This window comes from Bison bison, unplaced genomic scaffold, assembly GCF_000754665.1.
Source record: "Bison bison bison isolate TAMUID 2011002044 unplaced genomic scaffold, Bison_UMD1.0 scf7180017864215, whole genome shotgun sequence".
Taxonomy (NCBI): domain Eukaryota; kingdom Metazoa; phylum Chordata; class Mammalia; order Artiodactyla; family Bovidae; genus Bison; species Bison bison.
The window spans coordinates 1,699,249-1,712,105 of NW_011494787.1; the positions used below are offsets into that span (position 1 = coordinate 1,699,249).

The 12,857-nt window shown below is 44.5% G+C and overlaps 1 long non-coding RNA gene across 1 annotated transcript in view; it reads left to right on the forward strand.

Annotated features, from left to right (window-relative positions):
- Positions 1–2,606, forward strand: part of LOC104992422 — a 57,816-nt gene extending 55,210 nt beyond the window's left edge. The window contains exon 10 of the long non-coding RNA XR_825698.1: positions 2,576–2,606. This is a non-coding gene — a long non-coding RNA (uncharacterized LOC104992422). The remainder of the gene's footprint in view (positions 1–2,575) is intronic.
- Positions 2,607–12,857: the final 10,251 nt, after the last annotated feature.

Below are 12,857 nucleotides of genomic sequence, written 5' to 3' on the forward strand. Positions count from 1 at the left end.
GGGAGAATCCCAGGGACGGGGGAGCCTGGCGGGCTGCCGTCTGTGGGGTTGCACAGAGTCGGACACGACTGAAGTGACTTAGCAGCAGCAGCAGCAGCAGTGCTTCTGTAACATGGGACATTCATATGGGCCACAGAGCAAGGTGTAAATGGTAGATCTCTTGCAGTAACTCCATGACCGGGGTCAGAGCTTGACAACTTATTTCCCTTTACCACACATAGTACCACACCCCTCAGACCACACATAGTACCACACCCCTCAGACCTCTTGGTCTGATTCTGACGTCAGATTCAGAAATAAGTTTGGGAAATGAGCCAAGACAGGCTGAGGGTTGGGCCTCAGGACTCCACCTATTTGTCACAGCTCCTCTGGCTGGAAGTACCAGGAGGCAGGAGTGAGAGAGGTGGTGAAGCGCCTGATACGACTGCAGCCACACCTTGAGCTACTCTGTCACCCAGCAGAGTATGGGGGTGAGGGGAGGAAGGAGAGCGGGAGGAGGGACGGGAGGGAAGGGGAAAGGGTGAGGGGCTTGGAGCTGGGCACGGCCAGATTGACAGGGATGTCTCTGTTTCCACCAGGGACTGAGACTGTTTGCTTCTGGGACTGAGATTCAAGTATTGGGGGTGCTAGTCTTGGGAAAGTCAGCAGGGGGTGTGCTGGCAGCCAGCTTCAGCCTTGGAATAATCTGAGTCCAGGCTGACCAGGGTTGCTAAACACAGAGCCGTGCCAGCCCCTCCTCTCTACCCTCTTTCCTTCCAACCAGACAGACAGGCCTAGGCTCCAAAACTCTTGTTTTGTCACAAAAGGAAAGAAGAGGAACAACTCACTAGCACTTCCTGTCCTGAGGAGTTTGCATTTTAACTTTTTTTCTTTTTGTAAAGTTTTTATTTAATTATCTGGCTGCACTGGGTCTTAGCTGTGGCATGTGGGATCAAGTTCCCTGACCAGGGATCAAACCCAGGGCCCCTGCATTGGGAGCATGCAGTCTTAGCCACTGGACCACCAGGGAAGTCCCAGGGGTTTGCATTTTAAAAGGATACTTTCAGAGTATTATTACTATTAGTATCACTAAAAATGTTAACTTCTCCTCTGGTCAGTTTTGGTCATTTAAAATTTTTTATAAAAAGTAAAAAAAGAAACCTTAAAATTATTAGCATAAAATTTACAGTCTTTTTTCCATATATACTGTATTTAATCTTCCTTTCTTCATTCCCAGAATTTTTTTTTTTTTTTTGGGCCACGGTGTGCCCCATATGGGATCTTAATTTCCTGCCCAGGGATGGAACTCACACCCCCTGCAGTGGAAGCATGAAATCATAAAGAAGTTAATATTTTTAGTGATACTAATAGTAATAATACTCTGAAAGTATCCTTTTAAAATGCAAACCCCTGGGACTAACCTGGTGGTCCAGTGGCTAAGACTGCATGCTCCCAATGCAGGGGCCCTGGGTTTGATCCCTGGTCAGGGAACTTGATCCCACATGCCACAGCTAAGACCCTGGACTGCCAGGGAAGGCCCTCATGCCTTTTGTTTATGATTAGTTTTGTTCGAGGTCTATTTTCTAATAACCAGCTTTTGTGTTATGTCTTTTGTCTTCTATTTCGTTGTTTTACTTTTTAATCAGTTTTAAACTAGTTTTGTAGTTGAAAAATAATACAAAGGATCATTTTCATCTTATTAAAAAGACCAGTTACCCAAAAGAATGGACAAAAGATTAAAAGAGAATTTTATGTGACTTAAAAGACCTTACTTACAGGTAAAATAATGCATCTTAATGGTGGGCCTCTGGGCTTGAGTGGGGATGGGAGGCATCTTAGAGCGAGTGCCCCGTGGAGGAAAACCTGGGTCGCGCCCTGGAGGCTGCTGACCCTACCTGTGATTTAGTTACTGCTCTTAGTCAAGGCACAGACCTCTGCTTCCTCCCTGGTAAATCGTGACTAATAAAAAATGGCCCCACCTGTCTTAATCACTCGCTGTATCAGTTCAGTTTCTGAGTGTGAGGGAGATAACACACCTGAACTTGCTCTCGTCCCTCTGCTCCCAGTCTGTCAGCTACCGCAGGCGGCAGGGAGGGGCTGTGGGTGAGCCCAGCCTCGCCTGGGAGGGCTGCCTCCCCAGGCTCTGGTGTGTAGCCTTACAGGAACATTATATTGAAGGGAAGTAAAGTATCTTATTCTCTCTTTAGCTTTTGCCTGCTCCCTTATCTCTTCTTCAGCTAGGTTTTGTTATTGATTTTATTTTTAGGTGTTTTATAATTCTTTTTCTGTGGAGAAGTGAGTGGGAGGGGTAGGTGTGCTGGAAACAAGCCCAAAGAACTGGGAGTCAGGAACCAGGTGGTCTGTACCTACAGTTCTCAAATGTTTTGGTCTTGGGACCCTTTTTATGCTCTTTAAAAGTATTGAGGGCTTTAAATACTTTTGTTTGAACTTTAAAATTAGTTTATTATTTTAAAATAACAGTAACAAATCTTTTACATGTTAACATACTTCTTATAAAAATATATTTTCTAAAAGAAAAAAGAACAGTTGTATTGTTTTATAGTTTTGCAAATATCTCTTTGTTTTTTTTCCCCAGGCTGCTCCATGTACCATGTGGGATCTTAGTTTCTAGACCAGGGATCGAACCCACGCCCCCTTCATTGGAAGCATGGATCACTGGACCATCAAGGAAGTCCCAGCAAATCTGATTAACGAATAGCCTAATAGAAGACAGCTGGATTCTCATGCCTGCTTTTGTGTTCAATGATATATTGCTTTCCTTGAAGTAGATGAATGAAATTCAACTTCATACAGATTCGTATTTGGAAAAAGTAAAAGTATTTTAAGAGCCTTTTCAGATAATCATGGATATCTTTTTATTCAAAGTCATAATATTTTGATAAAGACATTTACACAGCAGTGAAAATTATATATTATACATTGTGTGTGTGTGGGCTCAGTCACTAACTCATGTCCGACTCTTTTGTGGACCCCTGGACTGTAGTCTGCCAGGTTCCTCTGCCCATGTAATTTTCCAGGCAAGAATACTGGAGTGGGTTGCCATTTCCTACTCCTTGATCTTTTTTGATATGTCACCAGAATTGGACAGATGGCATATTCTGAGAGATTAGTTGCAGTGTGAGATCTGAAACCGTATCAGTGAATTTCTCATACTCAGTTATATTAGGGCTTCATTGTGGCTCAGCAGTAGAGAATCCGCCTGCAGTGCAGGAGACATGAGTTCGATCCCTGGGTCAGGAGGATGCCCTGGAGAAGGAAATGACAATCCACTGCAGTGTTTTTGCCTGGAAAATCCCATGGACAGAGGACCCTGGCAGGCTATAGTTCATAGGGTTGCAAAGAGTCAGACACTTCTTGGTGACTAAAAAGCAGCTATATTAAAGTCTGTTGGTCTGTCTTGTGCGTTGAATGGGTCTTTTATTCATGCCTGATTTTCTAACATCGTGCATTGGTCATTGGAAATAATGGCTCAGTGATTTATGTAAATCTTCCAAATGTAGACACATTTCAGTTCGTAATACCACATTTGTTGTTATTACCACTAATTTCATCACCAAGTCTAGATATTGGGAAGCTGTCAAGCTCATTCTGTCAACAGTTTTCACTTGACAGCTCAAATTTTATCGGCAAAAAATCTAGCAGTTTCTTGATTTGACAAGCTCACTTCATTCATTTTTGAGAACACATCTTCCATTACCCGTCTGTATTATCAAAGTTTGTCAATCGTTCTTTCTAATAAAAATGATGTTCCCCCCAAAAGCAGGTAGTCTAGCTCTCCATGCAAACAATAACATAAATGCATTCAGCGCTTCAGCACAAGTGGTCTGTGCATAGACTCAACAAAAGGTATACTCAAGGGTCATGTTTCAATAAGATAAATAATTATTGCTCAATTGTAGACATTCTTAGATGAAATTGACCTTTTTATTAAAACAGAAGTGCTTGGGAATGAAGAATATGACTGTGTTGATTTGCGTTAAGGCCCCAGCAGTTCTATCTCCTGTTGCTTTTATGTTAGTACAAATGTCAACAAAGTGAACACTGCAAAAAAAATCTTGGTATTATTAAAAAAAAAAAGTCTTGGTATTATTATGGACTCCCCCACCGCAGGAGTCCAGAGATCATAATACAATAGCCACTGATCTATGTGATCATGGGCAGTGATGACTTGTGGGCTCCAACGCCTTAGTCAGCCTTCCTGGGTCTCAGTTTCTTCAACTGCATGAGGGGCCTGGTTGGGTTCTTAGTCTCTCCATACTGTTGAACCCTATTTTCTAGTCCTTGGAGCCACTTCTGCCCCAACAGCTGTGCTACAACTCTCTTCTCTGTCCCTCTCATGTCTGATTTTCTCTCCATAGATCCCCCTTAGCCCACTTTTTATAGGTGGGTGTCCTTGTTTGATGTGCTCCTTCACTCCCTGGGTGATCTTATCCCTTCCCTGGTCTTTAACCATCACCTGCAGGCTGACAGCTTCCAAATCTCTCTCTTTAGTCCAGGTATCTGTCCTGGTTTCCAGTTCTATGATTCCAGCTTCCCTTTGTACCTCTTCACCAGTATGCTTATAGGCATGTCACAGGCAGATTTCATCATCTTCCTCCACACATTGCCTTCTCTTCCAGAATAGCCAGTCTTGGTTAATCCTTCATCCACCTAACCGCTTAAACCAGAAGCCCAGGAGCTCTTCCCCCCTTATCCAGTTCCCTTCTGTCTAATCACCCAGACCTATTGGTTCTGCTCCCTAAATATTTCCCCAGTCACTCCCTGCTCTCCAATTCTTCCACTACTGCCTTGGACAGGCCCTCATCATTTCTTAAACTATTGCAAGAGCCCTCTCCCTGGTCCCCTGTCCTCCCTTTCAAACCCATACTCTAGCTTAGGCTGGAAACCATAAATTTTGTTTTCCCATTAAGTTCATATTGTGTACTTATATGTCAGGCATTGTGCCAGATCCTGGGGATACAACATAGAAAAGACACACAGAAGGCACAATCCGTTGCCTTCAGCACTCACAGTGTATGAGGGGAGAGAAAAGAATAAGAGGACACAGGAAAGCATGACAGTGTTTAGAGATTGGGGTGTGCTTGGGAACCTCTAGAAGCTTTAATTGAGGGTTCAGTTCACTCAGTTGTGTCCGACTCTTTGCGACCCTGTGAGTCCCAGCACACCAGGCCTCCCTGTCCATCACAAACTCCGGAGTTCACTCAAACTCATGTCCATCAAGTCGGTGATGCCATCAAGCCATCTCATCCTCTGTCATCCCCTTCTCTTGCTGCTCCCAATCCCTCCCAGCATCAGGGTCTTTTCCAATGAGTCTACTCTTCCGCATCAGGTGGTCAAAGTATTGGAGTTCCAGCTTTAGCATCAGTCCTTCCAATGAACACCCAGGACTGATCTCCTTTAGGATGGACTGGTTGGATCTCCTTGCAGTCCAAGGAACTCTCAAGAGTCTTCTCCAACACCACAGTTCAAGGGGTGGCCAAAGAACAACTTCCTGGAGGAAGCAACACTCAGACTGCGCAACTGCGTGAGAGTTAGCTAGGAGTGGTGGGAGTGTGGTGGTGAAAAAGCTTTCCTAGTGACTTGATCATCCCGTTTCCCTGCTTAAAGTGCCTTTCTGAGTGTCACCACTGCCTGTAGGATAAAGTTCAAATTCCTTACCATGGAACACAAACTTTGCCGCCTCTTAACCATTACCCTGTATTCACCCCGAGCTGCTTTCAGTTCCCTAAACCGCGGCTCATTCCCTCACAGTTCCTGGCCTTTGCATACAGGATTCCTCACATCCTCCACCCTTCCCACCCACTCTGAGTTACCTGTGTCAGCTGACTCAGGAGACCGTCCCTGACCTCTCCTGTATAGACACTGTGGCTCCATCGCCTGTGCTCCCCACCTGTGCACACACCTGGAGTCGTGTTCATTTATCACGTCATTAGAGCCCAGCCGAATGTCTCTGACTTTTGCTCCTACTTGCCAGTGCGAGGTCCTAGGTCCTGTCTGGTTCCCACTCATTCACCCCATGATCATTTTGGGGATTCTCAGGGTGTGTGTCTCCCATGTGCCGATGGATAAGGTTAGTTTAACCCCCTACCCCCACTCCCACTATCTTTTCCCTTTGTTCAGCTCTGCAACCTCCCTTTGCCCCTGCCACACCCCCATGGAGCTATCAGATCTCCTTGACATTACCACACCCATTAGGCACACTGCACCTGTTAAGAGCCACTGACAGTCCTGTTGGCGTGAAGTCAGCCAGCTCTCTAGTGTCAGAGCAGGGCCATGGGGCTTCTGGTACCCCTATTGCCTTACAGAGCCATCAGTTTCAGCTCCACAGATAAGTCTAAATCACAACTACCATCCTAGCTTAGAATTACATCCTCCATTCCACAGAGCAGAGCTTTTGTCTCTGGGTCAGCTCGTACCTATCTCTTCCTTCCTTTAGAAAGAGTTATTTCCCAACAGGCGCCTCAACCCATCATGCAAATAGCTGCCAAGGCACCAGTGGGTCAGACAGGTGTCACCATCATCACCTTCCACCCCCAGCCTGAAGGTAAAAAAATGTATGGATATTATTTATTTAAAATAATAGATTGTATAAACAGTACTGAATATGGCTTAATCATTACAAATCCACGCAGGTTAGAGATTCATAGAATAACACTGATAAAGCTCCTCTTGCATTCCTGCCCCTGTCTTACAGTTTACATGCCTGGTAGGTACTGGTGGGTTAATTATTTGCTGGAAATGTTCAGACTTTCTGCTTTGCATTTATACATATGTGTGGCTTGCATAAAACTTGAGAAAGGATTCTTTTTTCCTCCCTGGATTTTCCCCCTTTCCACTCTCATATTCATGGAGCTGATTTCCTCGAGTCAGCTCTCCAGATTAGAAAAAGGAATCATCCCTCGGGTGTCTCTGGCTTTTGTGTGTCAAAAGCTTACACATTTAGGGAAACTTTAGGGTGTGTAGAATAGCTCATGGAAGAAAAAGGATTCTCTTCCTCAGGATGAATGCTTTGACTAGAAACAAGATGGAAGAATGATTTCACCTAAGTGGCAAGACCCCAACTTCTTGCAGCCTTACCCTCTGCAGACTGGATGAGGGCAGGAGACAGGGAAGAAAGATCTGAGGTGTCTGGAGCCCTGCCCTGCCTTCTAGCAGCTCACCTGGGCAGGCAGGAGTGAGGTCCCAGAGAGTGATGGCCACGTAGTGGGGCCAAGCTGGGGGGACACAGGCAGCCTGGTCCAAGATTCCTGGCTGCCCATAGCAGCCCAGAGCAGCAGAGGTTACTACATCTGGCCTCAGCCCGCTTCACAGCTGCCTCCAGTGTCCCATGTCTGGCACTTCTCAGTGTTCAGACATACCTAGCATTAAGCTTCCCATTGGCCGGATGGAAACTCACCATGAACACTGTGTTGAGTTATAGAAACTAAAGTTTGATTTCTTGCACATCTGAATTTGTGAACTGAGATTTGTTCCTGTGGCTTGTACCATTCATATTTTGCCACTTGTGAAAATGATTTCACAATATATCTTGAAAATGTTTCCACAGAAGTAGATACATATTTATCCTTTTTTTAAAAAATAAAAAACTATAATTTTTTTTAAAATACAGGCTCATAGTAGGAAATTCTAACAATACTGCAGGAGAAAGCAAAAATTCCCCAGTCATCGATTCCCACTCCCTAGATATAACTACTGCTAACAGCTTCTTGAGTGTTCTAGAAATTTCCCATGAAGATAAAGATGTGTCCGTTTCTGTATAGCTCTTTTTATATACAAATAATCTCAAGCTACAGGTACTTATCTGCAACTCTTTTGATTATTTAACAATTTGACCTTTATTGTTAAATAAGTTCCAGTATTTAAATAGATACAGTTCAACTTTCTTTCAGTGATGCCCAGTATTCCGTAGAATGGATGTGCCACATATTTTTAACCAGTTGATTCATAAATTTCTAGATTTTTAGCTATTACTAATCAAGGGCACAATGAATATCACAATAGCTAGCATTTATCGGAGAAGGCAGTGGCACCCCACTCCAGTACTCTTGCCTGGAAAATCCCATGGACGGAGAAGCCTGGTAGGCTCCAGTCCATGGGGTCGCCAAGAGTCGGGCACGACTGAGCGACTTCACTTTCACTTTTCACTTTCATGGATTGGAGAAGGAAATGGCAACCCACTCCAGTATTCTTGCCTGGAGAATCCCAGGGACAGAGGAGCCTGGTGGGCTGCCATCTATGGGGTCACACAGAGTTGGATACGACTGAAGCGACTTGGCAGCAGCAGCATTGATCACAGATACCGTTCTTAGCATATTGGAAAGTCATAACCCTTACAACAGCCCATTGAGGTATAGGCGCTGTTATTGCCCTGCTTCACAAATAAAGGGGCTAAGCCACAAAAGAGGTCAATAACTTTGTCTCGGTCACATATCTGGTGGTGCTGGGTCTGGAATTTGAACCAGGCATCAGGTCCCAAGCCCAAACTTTAGATTAGTATACCACAGCCCCGTGTGAATGTTGTACACCTGTGCTAATATCTCCATAGACGGGTTTGTAGCAGTTGCAAATGCTGGGTCAAAATAAATGCACAATAAACTTCAACAGTGCTAAGTGCTTAGAAGCCTATTTTATGAAGAGAGCAACGTGCTTCTTTTCAGAATCAAGTGCAGAGGCCACTTGTTTCCTGAGAAGAGGCTACACCTCTTGTGCCCAGATACCTCACTAGGTAAGGGTGTTTTCTCTGCCGTGGCGAGGGCTTCAGTTCTGCCTCCTAATCTGGCCCTCTCTCTGGGCTAGACTATGCTCCCAGGAGCCTTGGTAGCCACGCCTATGCCCTTTAACTAAGGCCACAGCCACAGGCTGCCAGAGGTACCTCCCAGCTAGGAGATGGCCTAGACTCCAGTTTCTTGTTTATCTGAAAGAAGAGAAGAGGGTAGCCACCTAGAGAAACACGTTGGCCACTGTTTACTTTCCCACCCGAAGCTCCTACATCTGACTACAAGGGGCATCAACAAGGGGCTTCCAGGTCTGGATCCACACTGGACCTGCGCAGAGGTGTGAGATCAGAGTATGTGGTATGGCTCCTCCTTGGCAGTGGTTTTTATAGGACTGTGTCATGAACGTTTAGTCACTCAGTCATGTCTGACTTTGCATGTCATATCTGCTGTAGCCCACCAGGTTCCTCTGTCCTCTGCAACACCATGGGCTGTAGCCCACCAGGCTCCTCTGTCCATGGGATTTCCCAGGCAAGAATACTGCGGTGGATTGCCACTTCCTACTCCAGGGGATCTTCCTGACCCAGGGATTGAACCTGAGTCTCCAGCATTGCAGGTGGATTCTTTACCGCTGAGCTACCACGGAAGCCCTAGGACTGTCAGTGGTTCTCAAGTGGGGGCCGTTTTGCCCTCACCAGCACCAGTAGGGGATATTTACCAATGTTTGGGGATGTTTTCCATTATCACAACTTGGTGAGGGGGTGAGGTGGGGTGTGCTGCTGGCATCCAGCGGATAGAGAGAGGCCACGGATGCTGCTAGACATCCTCTCAATGAAGGCACAGGACAGCTGTTCACGACGAAGAGTTATCCAGCCCAAAATATCAGCAGTGTTGAGGTGAGAAATCCTGGGCTACAGAAGGGCAGACAGTGCCCAGCACATGGCTGTCACCGTGACATTATCAGTGGCAAACACTTAACATCTTGTTCACCTGTAGCTTGCCACTGTTTTAAAGTGGTTCATACCCATGAACTCATTTAATCCCCACAACAAGTCTATGAAGCAAGTTCCACTATTATCGCCCCATTTTCAGATGAGGAACTGAGGCATGGGGCTGTGAACTGCTACCTCAAGGTCCCCATGGTGGCATCTAAGCTTGGCCTCTCACAAGTGCTCATGGCAGTTGCTCCAGGACTTCCCTTCTCTCTCTGCTTCTTCCAGAACCTTGGGAGCACCCAGGATTGTTTATATCTGTACAAAGAGGGAGTAGAAAAGCAGTCAACTGGTCATCTCTTTGACTCTGACACCTCTGTTTCCAATAGCATTTGTATTTTTTTTCTCCAGAGAGTTTAACTGAAATGAGTACTGAGGGCAGAAATTATGGACAACCATGATGAGTTTACATGAAAAAAATTCCTCATGTCACTCCTCCAGTGGTCTCTTAGGACTCTTTCAACCTCTGGGCTTACTGCTTGGAAGGCTGAGCTGCTTGGGAAGTAGATTTGCTTAAACACAAGAGCAAACTTTATCATCTAGGGGGACAAGGAGCATCTGGTGAGTCAGGTTAGGGATACCAGGGACGCAGGGCTGTTCTGATGAGGCCCATAGTTTGGATAAAGGGGGTGCTTCTCCAGACGAGGCCTCCAACGGCCTAGATGGGAAGTTGTAAATAGGATGAGGATGGCGGAAGGAGTGGGAAGGGATCTGTTGGATCAAAGCCAACTTTTCGCCATAGGGAATACTTATTAATTACAGGATGCCACAGGATTGGCTATGCCTCTGAGTGTGGGAGCAGTAACCTTTGCTTTAAACAAACAGCCCCATCACTCAACAGTAATTAGCAGCAACAATAGGCATCTTCACAAGACCAGATTGACAGGTGGCCCACAACACACAGCCTCAAGCCTGGCCGGGAACCGGGCTTGGATGCTACACCTGTGGAGCCAATCAGCCCGTGCTTGGGCAGCCCAAGAAGTACTGACACAGAAATGACATATTCATCCTTGGGCTGTTTGCTGGAAACTTGCTATGTCCTAGGTACTGAGAAGGGGCTTCCCTCGTGGCTTGGATGGTAAAGAATGTGTCTGCATTGTGGAAGACCCAGGTTTGATCGCTGGGCCAAGAAGACCCCCTGGAGAAAGGAACAGCTACCCGTTCCAGTATTCTTGCTGGAGAATTCCATGGACAGAGAGGAGCCTGGTGGGCTACAGTCCATGGGGTCGCAAAGAGTCAAACACGACTGAGCGACTAACAGTTTCACAGTTTTTCTTTCAGGCATTTAGAGGAACACAAAAGAAATGTAAGACACAGACCGTACCCACAGTCAAGAGAATTGAGTAGACAACATTGTTTGAAAGGTTGTAATAGCACAGAAATATACAGAGTTGTCCCTCCATGTCCAGGCCTTGGTTCCAGGAGCTCTCCCCTCATCCCTGGAGTTACCAAAATTCATGGATGCTCAAGTCCCCTGTATAAAATGGTGTAGTATTTGTGTATAACCTATGCACATCTTCCCACATACTTTTTTTCTTTTTTTTGGCCATACTGTGTGGCTTGTGAGATCTTAGTTCTCCAAGTAGGGATTGAACCCAGGCCTCGACAGTGAAAACACAGAGTCCTAACCACTGGACCTCCAGGAATTCCAGTGTACTTTAAAGCATCTCTAGAGTACTTACAGTAACTAATACAATGGAAATGCTGTGTAAATAGTTGTAAATACAATATAAGTGCTGTGTAAATGATTGCCAGTGAGAGGACAAATTCAAGTTTTGCTTTTTGGGACTTGATGGATTTTTCTCCCCCTCGAATATTTTCAATCCTTGGCTTGTTGGATTTGCAGATAAGGAAGGCAGTATATTATATATATGGACCCTCAGAGCCAAATGGGAATTCTAGACCAGGTGACGGGAGAGGTCTGTATCACACTGGTGTGTTTCTTGTAAAAGAAGTAGGAAACACAAAGAAGAAAATAAATTATACTAATTAATGCTTGTCAGAGACATATATTGTAAACTATTTTGGTTATATCCTTTAAGATCTTTTTTCTGTGCACATACATAGATATAAATACACATTCCATTACACAAATGGGTTCATATACTCATATGTTACATGCTGTTCTGTGACTTACTTTTTATACTTAACAATACATTGTTGACAGTTTTCCTTGTCAATAAATTAATGACTCTGGTATTTCACTATATATCTACCACGATTTAAGCAATTCCTTAGTAATGTCCCTTTAGGTTACCAACAGTGGTGGCCTATATATAATACTGACTCTGTGCATGTCCTTATTTTCAATCCTTAGGCTATAGTCTTTAAGTAGAATTGTTAGATCAAAGGATATGCACGCTTTCAGTGATTTTGATACATTGCCCAGTTGCCTTCAGAAAGTTTATATCAATTAGGCTCTGTAGTCCTGCGAGACTCTCTCTTTCACTACATCTTTCCCAACACTAGATATTATTTTTTTTAATTGCAAATTTGATAAGCAAAATAGTGTTTTGTTGTTACCGCTTTATTTTTACTTATTATTTTATTACTTGGACTTTGTTTGTTTTGGACTTTTTTTTACAGGCCAGTTAGTCATTGGTGATTCTCTTGAGAAATTGTTTCTATTTGTCAATAGTTTTCTATTGGTATATCCTTTTTAAAAATTTCATTTGTATTTTATTATTATTTAGTGTTACTAGGGTCTTCCCTGGTGGCTCAAATGGTAAAGAATCTGCCTGCAATGCCAGAGACCCAGGTTCGATCCCTGGGTCAAGAAGATCCCCTGGAGAAGGAAATGGAGACCCACTCTAGTATTTTTGCCTGGAGAATTCCACGGACAGGGGAGCCTGGTGGGCTACAGTCCATGGGGTCGCATTTTAAAAAAAATTTTAATGTGGTTTATTCTTTTTGTCTTATTGATTGAAAAGAGTACTCAGTGTATATTCAGACTATTAACTCTTTGTCTATTTTACGTTACAAATATTTTATCCTAGATTGTCGTTTGCCATTTAGTTTTGTTTGCTATTTAAGCATTTGTAAAACTAAAATGTCCATGCAATCAAGGTAGTCTGTATAGGCTTTCCAAGCTGCTAGGCGGAGGTGGCCATGGCTGGGAGCAGGGAGGCCCGTTGGTGGCCCTCGCACTGGC